At 40.7% G+C, this 17,900-nt stretch overlaps 1 long non-coding RNA gene across 1 annotated transcript; it reads right to left on the bottom strand.

Annotated features, from left to right (window-relative positions):
- Nucleotides 1-448: 448 nt before the first annotated feature.
- LOC121801222 lies at nt 449-2,261 on the bottom strand. The gene is made up of 2 exons (XR_006050563.1): nt 965-2,261; nt 449-861 (listed from the first exon to the last, which is right to left on the bottom strand). It is a non-coding gene; the product is annotated as an uncharacterized LOC121801222 (long non-coding RNA).
- Nucleotides 2,262-17,900: the final 15,639 nt, after the last annotated feature.

Here is a 17,900-nt window from a genome sequence, read left to right as displayed (position 1 = left end):
ATAAAAAAAATAAAAAAAAGTACATTTCAACAAAAAAAAATACTCAACAAATTACATTGTAAATATCAATGACGACCCATCTGATTCCATAGCTCTTCAATTATATCGTTCTGAAGTCGAATATGGGCTTGTCATTAGCGCATGTCAGCAAATGCACTGTGACGCCCCAGAAATTTCGCGCCAGGATTTGAAGCATAATTTCTTTTTCTATGGAAATGAAGGAATTTTTTTATTGGAGATAATAATAATTTTCGACATGGAGCTCAATGAATTTTTTTTAGCAAGCAACTAGTTGAATTCAATTTCAAAGGATGACTTAAGTAGCATCTCATTTTATCACGTTGGACAAAGTACTAGGAATTTGTTTGAATCAAGATATCACCGTGGAAAATACAACCGTTACGGTTTGGAATATTAAAGATAAAAGGGTTCACTTTTGGGAAGAAAGTAGCAAAGAATTTCAAGGAAAATACTAAAAATATATGTACAATGTTTGTCACCTTCAGAAAGTACTACAATACATATACATGAGAATATGTGAAGATGGGAGTACATGCTACTTTTGTGTATGAAATTTAGAAGCTACATTTCACCAAACAGGAAATGTGGAAGCCAAATGCACAAAGGTGCAAGTCTACCTTACACAAGTAGTAGGATACTTGTCCTATGTGAGGATTAAATGGAAATAGTACAACTTCTTTACAAAGGTCACTCTACATCATCAAACCAAAGTGAGACAAAGAGACAACTATAAGATCCTCAAATCTTCCTTGAGACTCCTTCTACACATATCTCGATTCTTAATCCCCACTCCATGCCAAGGGGTCAATTTGTAGTCTCCTATAGATGGCATGAGTTGTCCTAAGGAAATTCCAAAAATGGTTAGATTCCTCCATCAACAAAACCCAAGGAAAAGTTTATTCATGAAAATGGAAAAGCATGAAATAAATCTTGAAGAAAGTACCTCCTCCAAGCTTAGGAAGAAACAAAGTGGCATAAGAGAGATGAGCTCATCAAGAGATCAAAAAGGGGAAACAAATCCCTCCATCAGTAACAAAATAGAGAGTGAGATCAGCCATGGGCCACTCTCCTAAAAATTTCACCAATATAGGTATGGAAGCCTATTAAGAAAATATGAAAGGGGAGGCAACCCCTAACTGGATTTGGAGAATCCAGCTCCTAAGGATCAGCCCTCACTAGCCAAGGACTCGGCTATAAATACCACCCATCACCACCCTCCTCCCACTTTTCGACTCCCAAAGGTTCGAGGAACAAAGGAGCAACAAGGGAGGAAGGAGAGACAGCGAGATAGGAGCAGCCCCGCAACCGAAAGTAATCACCGAGCAAGGTAATCCCCACAAAACCAACCTCTGCATCATATTAGAACCCCATGCTCAAGAACTTAGAGCTTTAGGATTTCCACATCACATGATTTAGAACAAAAAATATCACAAGTTGCTTTTTGCCCAAGATCAGTAACGATTTATCATGACTACGGCCCAAGGAAAGATCAAAGCTTTAGCACATTATAGTCAAGACCTTCAACATCACCTAGCTACTGCCCAAAGTTCATAATCAATCAAACTAAGTAATGAAAAGGAGTAAAAGAACTTAGCTTTAAGGACGAGGGGCTGCCTCGGAGACCACCGGCGACGGCGAGGCCACGAGGGCAGCCGCGTGGACTCCATAGTACAACAGCGACCCCAACCGGGCAGCAGCTACACAGCACACCGCTAGAGGTGGCAGACGAGCCCGACAGATGGGGCACTGATACGGCAGCTTCGACGGTGACCGACCCCAAGCAGCTCGAAGGGACCGACGTTGTGAGGGAATGGGAGAAGCCGGCAATGCTACTCGCCGGTCCCCAACCTGACACCGCGAGAGAGGCGGTGATGGTGGAGCTGCTACGGCGGCGATGCCTTGCGAAGAAGATGGCGGCTGGTGGTGGTGCCGTGGGCCGCGAAATCGGAGGAAAGAGAGGGAGAGCTCGATCGTGACAGATCCGACGAGGGAGTGAGAAAAGAAGAGTGGAGGCGCCGCTGATCCCTCACTACATTTTGGGATTTAAGTTTGAATTTGAGAATGAATGGGTGGGGGAAAGGAGCCGGCGAGGAGGCACTGCGACGCTGGCGACGGAGCGCCGGCGATTGGAAAGAGGCGACACTGAATTTGCCGGAGAGAGAGGAGAGGAATGGAGACGGAATTCCATTCTCAATTAGGGATTTTCAATTTGAGAATGAAAGTAGGAATGTTGAGAGAGAGATGCCGATAGTAAGGAATAAGGGGAGTGGGCTGATCTTAGATGTGCATTGGGCCAAGGAGGATTTAATTCTAGTTGGGCTAAGAACTTATTTGGACAAGTTGGCCGTATGTTTCAAATTAAAGAATTTGGGCTCTTTTAGCTGAAGGATGGTGCTGGGATTACTTTATTGCAAGCAACCTGAATTTAATGGTTTGAGCCCAGAAATCAATTAAGGAAATGGCCATCTAATTGAATTGAGAATAGTGGGCTGCCTTGTTTAATTTTTGTTGGGCTTAGAAATTAGTTTTTGTTTGGATGGAATTAATATAAGAAATTGAGCTTGGAGCTTAATTAATTAATTCCCGGATAATTTATTAAGTTATTAAGGATGGAAAATGGTGAAGTTGGAGACGAGAAGGGCCGACCGGCGTCGCCCCGCGATGCTATGGGCGGCCTTAAGAAATTCAAAGAAAAGATTTAGAAAAGGATTTTCCATGAATCCATACTTTATTAATTAAGTGCCCAAGTGGTTATTTTCGAGAAAATAGAATTTCCCCGGAATTAGTAAAGTGAATAATCAAATCCTACGAAGTAGTGAAGCCCGAGGTAGGATTAAGAAAAATCCTATAAGCCAAAACTAAGATATAGGTGCTACCCAATCGGATGCATGCATTCTTTTCTCAAGAGAAATAGTTCAAGTACTAATTAGCGTGTTACGCTGTTTTTGTTAAAAGGCTATTTTTGGCTGGGAGGCTGACGGGAGAATTTTAATTGAGGAGTAAACATATCAGGTGGGCTTTCTTTTAATATCTAGCACTATAGTGTGGATATAAAGTAAAATACCTTTGAAGTTATGAAAGATCATCTTTTCTCAAAATGAAATTGTGATTATTTATTTTCAAGTTGATGTCATGCCATAAAATATTTGTTTTCGAGGCCTATCTGTTAGATTGTATGTTTGTTGGTTGTGGCTACGCCAAAACGTTATGATTTGGAATAGAGCGCGCGAGGGCTGTGAGCCATCCAAGAGGGTTGGCCGGCTATGGTGTCCGCGGAAGGTGGCCACCTTCCCGGCACGATGGAACGATGAATGATGAATGTTGAATGATGAATTATGAACGATGGAATGATGAATGATAAATGATGAATGATGAATGATGAAAGAACTTAGTATGCGCAGATGAACTTTTAGCTCACAAAAGAATTTAGTAAGCGCGGGCCTTTTAAGAAAACCCCCGTGTGTTACTGTTGATGGCTTGACAACTATATATAATGTATGTTTTGATTTTCGGCAAGTGCCCACTGAGTACTCTTGTACTCAGCCCTGCATGTATTTCTAAATGTGCAGATTAAGCAATAGGGTGGAGGCGTGCTGATCAGAGTCGATGCTACTTAAGTAAATAAGTGTGGATCTCTCGACGCTTCGTGTCTTCATATGTGAGGTTGTTCTTTGGAATCTTTGCGCTGCAGTTTGTTATGAGAGTATAGTGAACTCTCATCATCAAAACTCTGATTCATTTTGATGAAATGCTATTGTTATTCAAATCCTTGTAATCGAATACTTGGGTCGAATCTTATCATATTGTTTGACCTTTCAATATGCAAGTTCTATCCTCATTTCTTCCCTATTTCTTTAAATCCTTTTATTAGTCGCGATTCATCCGCTTTTGCTATCCTTGGCAAAGTGCGGTTGTGACATGCACGGACTCGATCGGCCTCTTCATGGGGTATCATACGTACATTGGCAGTGGCCACGCCATGGCTTGGACCGGCTACATCAACATCATCATTGACCCAATCAGTCAGTGCTGGACCTTCATATTCGACAATCATGTTGTGCATGATAATACATGCGTACATGATATCAGCGATGTGTTAGGGTTTGTATACTAGAAATCACCTTTCGAGTGATTGAATACTGTAAGACTCTAAAAATTATTTTCCAATGAATGCAACATATTATTTTTGTCGTAATGTTGTTATGTTTTACATTTAATGGATGTTTAATGCATATTTAAATGTATAAGTCAACATAACAAAGTCTAAGTCTTTGTTTTAGTAGACCGGTTGTGGGCTGCGCTCAATTTAAGGTACGCGGTCAGTTCTGAACAAAGAAAAATAAGAATTTCACAACCTAGATAGGCCTAGACTACCTATTGTGAAAGGTTGCAATGTCAGTCCGATTATTTCTAAGCCTTATTGAAATATGATGACATTGGTGTGGTATAACACTGAATGGATCTAACAGCAAGATGAGTCTTTATGCTATCTACTGAAAGACGAGGTCTTGATAATTAATTTCTTAATCAATGTACGTTAGTATTGAGCATACGATATTGAGTATCTACTACTTTGACTTACCAAAGGTGCAGGTTTTTCGTCACCCAACGATCCAGGTATATTGGGTAGTGGTGATCATTATCTGGCGGTGCTAGGATTGCTATTATATTGAATCGCGCGCGAGGAGAGTCTCGTTTGATAACATCCACAAGAGGAGCCCGAAACAAGGTTTTATTATTCGGAACCTAGCTAGTTGGAGTTTGATTACTCTATGAATAATAAATAAGAGTTTCTTGCTAAGTCCACTCTTGAAGATTAAAATATGTTAATTAATTAAGTCCGTAGCAGACATTAAGTAATTAATGGATGTTTCTATCTTAAGCGCGGGAAATGAATTAAACAAATTAAAGGAAACCCGGAATACTTGTAATTTCGGATTTGGAAAGGCAGTGCAATATTACTTCTGTAGTGGCTGCTTGTAATATTCCAATATAAGCTTGTATTAAATTGTGGGTTTAATTTAATTAGTAAAAAGCTAATTGGGTGAGGCCATGTCCAAATTCTTCCTTAGATCCCTGACTGGGCCCAATATGTGACTTAATATAAATAGGAGAATAAAGGAGACAGAAAACACAATTATTCTCATTAAAAATTTTCATCCCCTCCTTTTGAGAGAGAGAGTTCGAAAATTGTTTCTTCCGTGAGTAGAGTTATGTCTTCGTTATTCGAGTCCTAGTATTCTGGTGAGATTTGCCCACACAAATATCATAATACAGTCCGGGACACCAGTCAGAAGATCTGAGGTCGAGTTCTAAAGATCTTCACGTGGAGAAGACGCAAGCAATCTTCGATTTTTTGGAGAGTCAACAAGGTAAATTGGCTGACTCCGTAGTATGCATGTTTTAGGATTTATTTGTTCTAAAGCATGATTTAAATTCAAGTTACGAGCATGATACATGTGATAATTGCGTGAATAGAATTTGTCTAAGTAATCTGCTAAATAGATCAAATTCATGTGATCGTTTTTATTAATGCACGCTTCCACTGCCAACCCCTTCAATTAGTACCAGAGCCAATCTTTGGCTAAGATTATTTAGATTTAAACTTCACGAAATTCATGTATGCACGTATTATTTGATTACGAAGCATGTTCTTGGTGTTTTGTTTAATTTATTATGCATGATGAACTCAAGAACTGTCGAATCAAAGAACTTGAATTACTGGACCGTACGATACGTGCGATCCGTCGGCGCTCGCGCCTAGACGGATTGCACCACGCGCGATCGTAAAATAGGGTTGTTGATTGAGTGGGAGCCGAGGGATCACGATCACGGGGTGACGCGCAGTAGAGCGTGGGCTCGAGCGGGACGCCGGCCGAGACCGCAACCCCGAGGCGGCCCCCGCACCAAGGCCGACGTGAAGGCTGGCACGGAGTGGTGGTTCGTCCAAGAACCACCGAGACACCAGGCGCCGAGAGCTGGAACCCTAGGCAGAAGGAAGGGTGGTCGGAGCTTGATGAGAGCGGGTGCGCCACCGTGTGTTCCACTTGCCAAGAGCTCGCGCCACCTCGACGGCTTGGATACCCGAGACGGGCGTCGAGACGCTGGCTGAGAGGCGCGCGTCTCCGCGTGCGCGCCTGGCCAAGAAGCGTCGACACCCGACGGATCAACGCACCGAGACGGTCGGGGCACACCTGGCCGAGAGGAGCAGCATCGACGTGCGCGCTCCTGGCCGAGAGGATGCGACACCCGACGAGCCAGGCGGCCGAGACACTGGCACGCCACCTGCGTGCCACGGCCGAGACACTTCATGCGTCGTGATCCGACGACGAACTCGTCGGATTTCCGTCGTTCATCGTTCGTGCGAACCTCGTGCGATGAGATAACGATGAAGGATTATTTTAATGATTATTTAATTATTTTATTAAAAGATATCATTAAAACATTATTATTTAATGAAAATAAAATCTTTTTGGAAGATTTATCTAGATTTTAGGAATATTTTAATTATTTTCTATATCTATGGAAATAAATAATATTATTTTGATTCCTAGATTATATGGATGAGAATAATTTAATAGTTTCCTAATATTTATATATCTAAGATCCTAATAAGGATAGATATGTATGAATACATTTAATAATAAAATATCTCTTCCTAATCTTGAACAAGGAAATAATTTGAATTTATTTTTCATGTCTTATTAATGATTAAATAATTTGTTTATTTTAGATATACCTTATAGTAGACATGAATAAGAATTAAATTCTAGAATAATAGTTTCCTAAAGGAAGATAACAACATAAGTATAAAATATTTAATTATCCAGTATATTAAATACCAACAGAATTTAATTCAGTCTTAATCTGCCTCAAGGCTGAGGATAATTGAATAAAAACCATAACCCAAAATATCTAAGCTGTAATTATGAACTCAACGTTAGTATATGGTCTCCACCAATTGGTCTGTAATTTATGAAGTTGTTTCCAATATTATCGCCACCTGCACTGTGGGGACAATAATCCTAACAAATAGCGAGTTCATAAGGCAGACTTCTCAAATATAAATAGTATGAACTAGAATGTGGTTTCCAATATTATCGCCACCTGCACTGTGAGGACAATAATCCTAAGAAACTACGAGATTCAGAAGTTCACACAGAATTTATGGGATAGCTTGATCTTGTTAGCAGCGCATGAGCATTGTTATGGGAGTGTGTTGTAGAAATGAGATTCTGTAATGCTAAATTCGGTGGTCTTGCTTAGGCAACATTAGGCGGCCATGCCACATTTGTGGTCTCTGGACTATTCGTCGATGACTGTGACCAGTAAAATTGTAAGATTTTAATGCGTATTGACCTCCTCTGGAGGATACAAAATTTTAATTTTACTGTTGTAAGATTTTGAAAAGTTTTATGGTTAATCTAATCAAACTTCTTACATAAGTTTATAACAAATGGTAAATATTCTGTTTTGCAGTGCAAATCAAATCGTCAATATGTCGTTCAATCCTCTTTCTGCAATACTTAAAGAAAACAAACTCGAGGGCCAAATTACATAGAATGGAAGCAAAATTTGGACATCATTCTTACAGCAGAAGAGTACAACTTTGTGCTCACAACCCCGCGACCTCCAGTGCCGCCAGCCAACGCAGCGGCAGGAGTCGAAGATGCGCACAGACGGTGGCATAAGGCGAATGAGATGGCTAAGTGCTATATGTTGGCATCTATGTCATCAGTACTCAAGCATCAGCATTCAGCCATGGAAACTGCCGCCGAGATCATGCAGAATCTCAAGAATCTTTTTGGTACTCAGAATCGAACGGCTAAGTCTCAAGCCTTTCGGAGTATCATGTCGAAGACTATGAAGGAAGGCTCGTCAGTGAGGGACCATGTCCTCGAGATGATGGGCCACCTCAACCAGATTGAGGTCTTGGGAGGGACGATCGATCCCGAGTCCCAAGTGACCATTATCCTTCAGAGTCTTCCCCCTAGCTTCCAGCAGTTCAAACTCAACTTCGAGATGAACAAAAGGAACTACACCTTGGCAGAGCTGTTGACTCAACTTCAGTCAGCAGAGGATCTTATGATTCAAGCGAAGGCGGCCATGATGACTTCGGTGCCTCGTTCCTTTGGCTCCAAGCCTAGCGTAGGAAAAAGGCAGGCACCGAACTCAGGACCGACCAACATAGCTAAGGGAAAGAAGAAGAAGAGGGCAAACAATAAGCCCACAGGGAAGTGTTTTAAGTGTGGAGAAAAGGGGCATTGGAAGCCAGATTGTCCTAAAAAGGGCAAGGCTACAGGTATGCACCAAGCTTTAGTAGTCGAGTCATGTTTGGCTTCGAAGTCTACTTGCACTTGGGTTATAGACACAGGAGCTACTGATCATAACTGTTTTGATCCTAACTTTATGCAGGTGACAAGACGGCTACGTGATCGTGAGATCGAAGTCCAGCTAGGCGACGCTACAAAAGTGGCGGCCGTTGCAGTGGGAGACGTTTATTTGCTTTTTAGTAGTGATAGATTTTTTATTTTGAAGAATGTTTTGTTGATACCTTCTTTTAGAAGAAATTTAATTTCAGTTTCTAAATTAGTTTTTGATGGATATTCGATTTCTTTTAATGAAAACTGTGTTATTAAGAAAGATGGCTCTTATATCTCTCGTGGTATCATGGAAAACAATCTGTACACAATCACATCTACACAGTTTAATAATCACAAATCAGAACTCAATACAACATCGAAAATTTCAAAGAAACGAAAATAACTTTCAAGTTCAATGAACGAAACGTACTTATGGAACCTTAGACTTGGTCATGCCAATGAAAGGAGGATCCATTCTCTTGTTCAACAAGGTCGTATTAAAGGTCTAGAGGAGGAACTTTTTCATAAGTGTGAGTCATGCTTAGAAGGCAAGATGACCAAAAGGCCTTTTCAGGCTAAGGGCAATAGGGCCAAGGAAGTACTTGAGCTGGTTCATTCCGATGTGTGTGGACCAATGTCTGCTGAAGCAAGAGGTGGTTTTCGATACTTCATCACATTCATTGATGACTTCTCGAAAATTGGATACGTCTATTTGATGACCCACAAGTCAGAGTCCTTTAGCAAATTCAAAGAATTTAAGGCTCAAGTGGAAAGGCATCATGGTAAGAGTATCAAATGCCTGCGATCTGATCGTGGAGGCGAATACCTCAGTGCTGAGTTTTTGGACTACTTATCGGAGTCGGGAATCCAATCCCAATTGACTGCGTCGGGCACGCCCCAACAGAACGGCGTGGCTGAAAGAAGGAACAAGACCTTGTTAAACATGGTCCGATCGATGATGAGTTATGCACGGCTACGTACGGCTACCTTGTTACGACTTCACCCCAGTCGATATTTCATTTTGGGGATATGCCTTGCTTTCTGCAAGCCATATATTAGACAATTTACCATCAAAATCCGTACCTACTACTCCTTTTGAGTTGTGGACTGGGCGCAAGCCCAATATAGCACATCTCAAGATTTGGGGTTGCCCGGCTCATATATTGGAAAAGGATCTAACTAAGCTAGGATCTAGGATGGAGGTATGTATGTTTATAGGATACCCCAAAGGGACGAAAAGTTATAGATTCTTTAGTCTCCGAGATAAGAAAGTTATTGTGAGCACTCACGCCACGTTCTTAGAGGAAGACTATGTAATGAATCATAAACCCAACAGTGAAGTGGCTCTTGAAGAGCTAACTTCTGTCACAAGTTCCGTTAACCAAGAACAAGTACCAAGTGTACAAACAATTCCCGAAACTTCAACTTCTACACCAAGATTTGTAGAGCCGCGACGCAGTGGGAGGGTCTCGCATGAGCCCGACAGATACATTGGTTTGGGGGAATCCATGGATCACTCCTCGGACAGCAATGTATTAGATCCCTGGAACTTTGCGGAGGCGCTGGCAGATGTTGATCATTGCGAATGGGTGAAAGCAATGTATTCGGAACTACAATCTATTATAGAGAAAGACGTCTACGATTTGTCCGTCTTACCCGAAGGCTGTACTGTCATTGGGAGCAAGTGGATATATAAACGTAAACGTGGACCCGATGGACGAGTTAAAGTCTTCAAGGCAAGACTAGTGGCTAAGGGGTATACCCAAAAGGAAGGTGTCGATTACGACGGGACTTTCTCCCCAGTGGCCATGCTCAAATCGATCCGGATACTTTTGTCTATAGCAGCTTACATGGATTGGGATGTATGGCAGATGGACGTTAAGACTGTGTTTCTAAATGGCAGTCTTGAGGAGACCATCTACATGGAACAACCCGAAGGATATGCCATAGAGGGAAAAGAACACATGGTTTGGAAGCTTAAGGAGGCCATTTATGGCCTTAAGCAAGCATCTAGATCGTGGAACCAGTGTTTCGATCAAACTGTTAGCACGTTTGGATTCGAAAAGTGCCCAAATGAAATCTGCGTGTATAAGAAGGTTGAAAAGGGGAATGTAGTGTTCTTAGTATTATATGTAGATGACATTCTTCTAATTGGAAACAATAAAAGGATGTTGTCATCAATCCGAACATGGATATCAAACCAGTTCGAGACGCGGGACACATCCTCAGGATCAAGGTTCTTCGGAATCGAGAAAAGAAGATGTTGTGCTTATCTCAAGAATCTTACATCGACACAGTACTTAGTCGTTTTAGCATGCAGGATGCCAAGAAAGGTTTCTTACCTTTTAGACATGGCATCCATCTATCTCAAGAGATGTGCCCTAAAACGCCGTCTGAGATACAAGCAATGACAAGGATTCCATACACTTCGGCAGTTGCAAGTCTCATGTATGCTATGCTTTGTACAAGGCCTGATATTTGCTTTGCTGTTGGCATGGTGGCAAGATATCAGTCGAATCCTGGCCAAGGACATTGGACTGCCATAAAGAACATACTCAAGTACCTTAAACGGACTAAGGACTATGCTCTAGTTTACAATGCAGTCGAGCTCTGTCCTTTGGGATATACTGATTCAGACTTTCAAGCTGATCAGGACTCGAGAAAATCTACTTCAGGATATGTGTTCACCTTAGGAGGTGGAGCCGTAATTTGGAAGAGTGTGAAGCAGAAATGCATCACGGACTCGACCATGGAAGCCGAGTATGTGGCCGCTTCGGAGGCTGCAAAAGAGGCAGTATGGTTCAAGAACTTCCTTATGGATTTAGGTGTAATTACGAATCTGCCCAAGAGCATCACGGTTTATTATGACAATTCTGGTGCTGTGGCAAATTCGAAGGAACCGAGAGCTCACAAAGCAAGCAAACACATAGAGCGGAAGTATCATATCATAAGAGATATAGTGCAGAGAGGAGACATACAAGTGGTCAAGATTGCGTCAGAGAACAACCTGGCAAATCCTTTTACAAAGGCATTGGCGGTAAAACCGTTCGAGAGCCACGTTGAAGGGATGGGAGTTCGACTCATTCAAGACCTCAACTGGCTTTCAGTATAAGTGGGAGAAATTTGACATGTGCACTACTGTTTTGTATACTCGAAAGTTGTTTTGAGTATAAGTGAGAGATTGTTAGGGTTTGTACACTAGATATCACCTTTCGAGTGATTGAATATAGTAAAACTCTAAAAATTATTTTCCAATGAATGCAACAGATTATTTTTGTCGTAATGTTGTTATGTTTTACATTTAATGGATGTTTAATGCATGTTTAAATGTATAAGTCAACATAACAAAGTCTAAGTGTTTGTTTTAGTAGACCGGTTGTGGGCTGCGCTCAATTTAAGGTACGCGGACAGTTCTGAACAAAGAAAAATAAGAATTTCACAACGTAGATAGGCCTAGACTACCTATTGTGAAAAGTTGCAATGTCAGTCCGATTATTTCTAAGCCTTATTGAAATATGATGACATTGGTGTGGTATAGCACTGAATGGATCTAACAGCAAGATGAGTCTTTATGCTATCTACTGAAAGATGAGGTATTGACAATTAATTTCTTAATCAATGTACGTTAGTATTGAGCATACGATATTGAATATCTACTACTTTGACTTACCAAAGGTGCGGGTTTTTCGTCACCCAACGATCCAGGTATATTGGGTAGTGGTGATCATTATCTGGCGGTGCTAGGATTGCTATTATACTGAATCGCGCGCGAGGAGAGTCTCGTTTGATAACATCCACAAGAGGAGCCCGAAACAAGGTTTTATTATTCGGAACCTAGCTTGTTGGAGTTTGATTACTCTATGAATAATAAATAAGAGTTTCTTGCTAAGTCCACTCTTCAAGATTAAAATATATTAATTAATTAAGTCCGTAGCAGACATTAATTAATTAATGGATGTTTCTATCTTAAGCGCGAGAAATGAATTAAACAAATTAAAGGAAATCCGGAACACTTGTAATTTTGGATTTGGAAAGGCAGTGCAATATTACTTCTGTAGTGGCTACTTGTAATATTCCAATATAAGCTTGTATTAAATTGTGGGTTTAATTTAATTAGTAAAAAGCTAATTGGGTGAGGCCATGTCCAAATTCTTCCTTAGATCCCTGACTGGGCCCAATATGTGACTTAATATAAATTGGAGAATAAAGGAGACAAAAAACACAATTATTCTCATTAAAAATTTTCGTTGATAACATCATCTTTGCATTGATAATTTTAATGCACAATATTGAAGGTTCTGGATTCTGGATTTATAATTAGTTAGCATTTGATTACCTGCAATACAATTATATAACTTTGCACATTCATGACAAATGACTACCAAGTAGAATAGCTAGGAATGACATTGTATAAGACTTGTTGATCTTGTCAAACTTGATCATAAAATATATTCCTATTAACTCTAACGAGGAATGATCTGCTACACACCTTATGTGAGCACCATTCGTGAGCACCACGCTTGTTTAAGACATGTTAAACATTGTTTGTTTTGTTTTATATGTCTAGTTTGATTCTAATACATTAAAAATTAATATTGACACTTTTAATTTTACAATTTTCATAAAAATCAAAGCTCGATTTATCATATTATTCATTTACTTAAAATTATAAAGGAAATGATTAAATCGAGCTTTGATTTTTATGAAAATTGTAAAATTAAAAGTGTCAATATTAATTTTTAATGTATTAGAACCAAACTAGATATATAAAACAAAACAAAAATGTTTAACGTGTCTTAAACAAGCGTGGTGCTCACAGATGGTGCTCACGTAAAATATGTAGCATATAATTCCTCTAACTATATATATGCAAGCATGCATACTTATTACCATAAAATATAGTAGTATTAACTACATGCAAGCATACGTACTTATTACCTTAGTTTATTTCCAATACAACACACATATAATTGTATCGTAAATTATGCATGCATGTAAATTGTGCATGAATGATTACGGAGAGAATGTTGTAAATTCAAATTTGAAGATAAAATTGGGAAAAGGGTTATTACGTAAAATCAGCTTAGCACTACCTATTATTATTAATTTATTACATTGACATTTAGAATTATGTATGAAAATGTCATTTTATGCTAGGCCATAATATGGCCATGTAGCTTTATATATATATATATATATATATATATATATATATTCAGTATTTTTGGTTGAATAGGGGATGAAAATGAAAGGTAGTTGTTGGAAGCTTTCCTACTTTTTGTGTAAAGCTCTTTTCTTGTATGACGATCTCCACACTTTACTATCATTGTCCTCTTGTATATATGTTTTCTTAACGATGGTAATCGAGAGGTGTAGATAGGCTACGCATATTAGAGCTATTAATAAAGCGTTTGGGAGAAGAAGGGTTTGTATTATTTCTCTTATGTCAATGTTACAATCGTTCCTTTCCTTCATATAGGAGGAATCTATTTTAGTACAAAGTATACATATCAATTGAGTATCAATTTCTACATAATGACTCCCGATTTGTCTCCTTATTGACTCCCGATTTGCCTCCTTTAATTTAGGTAAGTTTGACACTCCCCCTCAAGTTGAGCAATGGTATCTCCAATGCTTAACTTGCACAATATTTCTTTGAAGATCTTGGGGTGAACTGCCTTGGTTAATATATCCGCCAATTGTTCTTCTGATCGGACAAAAGGGAATTCAATAATGCCTCCTTCCAATTTTTCTTTGATGAAGTGTCGGTCAACTTCCACATGTTTTGTTCTGTCGTGTTGCACTGAATTTTCTGAGATGCTAATCGCGGCTTTGTTGTCATAGAATAACTGACTCTTTCGGGTTGGTGGAAACCCAATTTCTGTGAGTAATCTCCTAAGCCATAGGATTTCCATGAGTCCACTCTTCATTCCTCGGAACTCGGCTTCGGCACTTGACAGAGCTACGACTTTTTGTTTCTTGCTCCTCCAAGTAACCAAGTTTCCTCCAATGAATGTAAAGTACCCTCCTTTTGACTTCCTATCCACTGGATTGCTTGCCCAGTCAGCGTCTGTGTATCCATCAACTTCCAGATGCTCTCTCTTTGCTAGGAAGATTCCAAAGCCGACAGTGTCTTTCAAGTACCGCACGATCCTCAACGCGGCATCCATGTGGTTAGCTTGAGGTTGGTGCATGAACTGGCTTATAATGCCCATGGCATATGCAATGTCAGGCCTCGTATGTGAGAGGTATATGAGTTTTTCGACGAGGCGTTGATATCTTTCTTTGTCTGCTAGTTCCGCTCCCTCTTCCATTTTAAGGCTATGGTTTGTAACCATTGGAGTGTCTGCGGGTTTGCAGTCGAGGAGGCCCGTCTCTGCCAACAGATCTAAGACGTATTTCTTCTGTCTTAGAAATATTCCGTGTCGAGATCGCAACACTTCTATCCCCAAAAAATACTTTAGTGCGCCTAGGTCCTTCATCTCAAATTCTCTGAACAGATTTTCCTTTAACATCTGGATTTCCTCTACATCATCTCCGGTGATAATCATGTCATCAACATAGATAATCAGACATGTTACCTTGTTGCCTCTCCTTTTTGTGAAGAGTGTGTGATCGAAATGGCTTTGTTGGAATCCATGTTTGATCATATCCTGGCAGAATCTTCCGAACCAGATCCGTGGAGACTGCTTTAGGCCATACAGAGTTTTTCGTAGTCGGCACACTTCTTCTCCTCCAAATTGTTCGGAGAAACCAGGTGGGGCCTCCATGTGTACTTCCGTAATCTGTGCGAGTTCTCCATGAAGGAAAGCATTGGTCACGTCAAACTGGTGTAGTGCCCAGTCTTTGCATGCTGCTACAGACAGTAGTGTCCGTAATGTTTCCATTTTTGCAACTGGAGAGAACGTTTCTTCATAATCCACTTCATATACTTGGGTGTATCCTTTTGCGACAAGTCTTGCCTTGTACATCTCAATTAAACCATCTGCTCTTCGTATTATGGTGAATATCCACCGACATCCGACAGGTTTCTTTTCTTTTGGTAGCGTACATTTCTCCCACGTACCATTCTTCACTAGGGCATCTATTTCCTTCTTCATGGCTTCTCTCCAGTGCTTATGTTTATTTGCCTCCTCAAAGGATTGTGGGATGTCTTCTTCCTCATACAGGGCAGTCTCGAAGGCTTTGGCCATTTTCTGATAGATGACTGTGTGCAATATTGGATACTGCATATTTTGCCTTTTTTCCTCTCCAATCTGGTGAGTATCAGTGTGGAGGGACTCCTCTTGTTTGTCTTGGGGGAGTTCGTTACTCCGCTTTCCTCATTCGAGTCCCTATCAAGATTAGTACATTCTGAGGATGTATTATCAATATCTGAACTGTTTACCTCAGGTATCGAAGTCGGTTCTGATCGTTGGTCATTGGCACTTTGTTCGTCGTCTGTATTACAGGATGTGATGGCCCGGTGGTGTTGCTAGCGTCCTCAGGTGGACCAACGTCTGTGACAGGGCTTGGCTGTGACTCTCCCCCTGTCTGATGTTCCCCCATATATGGTTCTCCTCCTAAATGGTTGTTTCCAATGTCTGGTAGCCAATCTAGGAGGCTATTGTTTGGACTATCGTCTAAAGTATGGATCTCCCCATGACTGCTGGATTGGCTATAAAAATATTCGCCTTCCACAAAATCGCAATTCATGGTAGTGTGGATTTTTCGGGTTTTTGGATCATAGCATCGGTATCCTTTCTGATTTTTTCCATAGCCAATGAAGACACATTTTAGGGCGCAAGGGTCTAATTTGGTACGTTTGTGTTTAGGGATGTGAACAAAGACTGAGCAGCCGAACACTCCAGGTTCTAAAGACAGGGATGATGGGATTTCGAAATGCTAAGAGAAGGTGTCCAAGGGAGTTTTAAAGCCAAGTATGCCGGTAGGGAGGCGGTTCATGAGGTAGACTGCGGTAGCTGTAGCTTCTGGACAAAAAAATTTGGGTACTTTGGATTCAATTAACAAGGCCAGTGTAATTTCAAGGATATAACAGTTTTTTCGTTCGGCGACCCCGTTTTGTTCTGGATTGTATGCACACGAGGTTTGGTGGATTAGCCCCTTTAGCCTAAAATATTCTTGCATTTTATTGTTAACATATTCCCCCCCATTGTCTGATCTAAGGATCTGGATGGTGTGCTGATATTGGGTTTGAATGAGGTTATAGAAATCTACGAACCTATCACATACTTCATGTTTATTTTTCAAAAAATAGATCCAGGTCATGCGGGAGTAGTCATCAATAAATAGTAAGAAATAACGAAAACCTTGGCCTCCATTAATGGGAGCAGGACCCCAAACATCAGAATGAACTAAAGCAAAAGGAGTTTTCACTCTTGTATTGTTCAACTTAAAAGAATGTCTATGGTTTTTGGCCAACACACAAGTATAACAATGAAAAGAGTTTAAAGATCTAGCTAATTCAGGAAAAAGAAGTCGAAAGTAGCCTAAGGATGGGTGCCCTAACCGACGATGTCAAAGCCAAGCCTGTCTGTCTGTCGGTCCTGGAGTTAGCATCATGGCAATACTCTGTTGGGCTATCTCGTCCACATAGTACAGTCCGCTTCGCTCAGTGCCACGCTCAACTATCGTCCCCGTCTTGATATCCTGTAACATGCAAAATTTAGGCTGCATTAGTAATTTACAGTTCAGTTCTTTAGTCACATGACTAAGTGATAACAACTTATGAGATAAGGATGGAACGAAAAGGCAATTAGAGAGGCAAATAGTGGGCGAAATGTTAACGCGTGCTAGGTCCCCACTGGCGGTCTGGACATAGGGTTTTTTTGAGGTGGTAATGGATACAAAGGCTGAGGCTTCAAAGGAAATTGTATCTGTCGCACCACAGTCAAAAATCCAATGCGGGTCTTTTGGACCGAAAGTGGAGGTCGAGGAGCAGGCTAATGCGTCAAAGGAGTTCCGACACGGTATGCTAGGTTGATATTGGGCAAGAAATAAAGGTTGGGGGTTAATTTGTAAGGTTTTAGCAAGTTGGGGGTCAGATTGACATTTATATGAAGTTTGGGGTGGTTTTCAAGATAAAGAAATATGGTGGGGGGTCAGATTGGTATTTCTGGAGTTTGTGGGGTGGTTTTTGGATAAACTTTTCGGGTGGGGGTCAGATTGATATTTCTGGGAAGTGTGGTGTGGGTATGTAATTTTGGGAAGGGTTTTTGTGATATATCCCAAATTGGGAGGATTTGGAACCCTAGCGGCCTCTCGATTTCTTTCCTTTGTGGGAACCCTAGCCCTCCCGTCGCCCCTCCCCCCGCCGTCACTGTCACTGCCGGTGGGGTCTTCAATGTGTGAGGGATTACCTTCCGACCAAGTCCGCGCTACGGCGACCGACACGTTTGTCGGGTTTGTTAGGGTTTTGTATACTAGAAATCACCTTTCGAGTGATTGGATACGGTAAAACTCTAATGGTTATTTTCCAATAAATGCAACAGATTATTTTTGTCATAATGTTGTTAT

This window comes from Salvia splendens, chromosome 4 (assembly GCF_004379255.2).
Source record: "Salvia splendens isolate huo1 chromosome 4, SspV2, whole genome shotgun sequence".
NCBI lineage: Eukaryota > Viridiplantae > Streptophyta > Magnoliopsida > Lamiales > Lamiaceae > Salvia > Salvia splendens.
This window is presented reverse-complemented; position numbering and strand designations above follow the sequence as displayed.